The 234-nt window shown below is 26.5% G+C and overlaps 1 protein-coding gene across 2 annotated transcripts in view; it reads left to right on the top strand.

The window, feature by feature from the left end:
- Positions 1–213, top strand: part of LOC116846859 — a 3,814-nt gene extending 3,601 nt beyond the window's left edge. For both annotated transcript variants that reach the window (XM_032821216.1, XM_032821215.1), the window contains exon 4: positions 14–213. The gene's annotated coding sequence lies outside the window, so the exon portion shown is untranslated. The remainder of the gene's footprint in view (positions 1–13) is intronic.
- The last annotated feature ends 21 nt before the right edge of the window (positions 214–234 follow it).

The following is a 234-nucleotide window of genomic DNA, read 5'->3' as shown; positions in this document are numbered from 1 at the left end:
TTCGTATATTTAGATGATATAGTATTATATTCAAGCTCTTTAACTGAACATGCTATAAAATTTGAAAAATTAATTAATAAATTACGTAATGCAAATTTAAAATTACAGCCAGAAAAATGTGAATTTTTAAGAAAAGAAGTAACTTATTTGGGACATATAATTGGAAAGGATGGTGTTCGCCCAGATCCAATAAAAGTTGAGGCTGTAAAAAATTTTCCAATCCCCAAAAATGAA

Source organism: Odontomachus brunneus, unplaced genomic scaffold, assembly GCF_010583005.1.
Source record: "Odontomachus brunneus isolate Ranch 3 - 2012 unplaced genomic scaffold, Obru_v1 Obru_scaffold_071, whole genome shotgun sequence".
Lineage (NCBI taxonomy): Eukaryota > Metazoa > Arthropoda > Insecta > Hymenoptera > Formicidae > Odontomachus > Odontomachus brunneus.
Note: the sequence above shows the minus strand (reverse complement) of the source record. Positions and strands in the feature narration are given on the sequence as shown.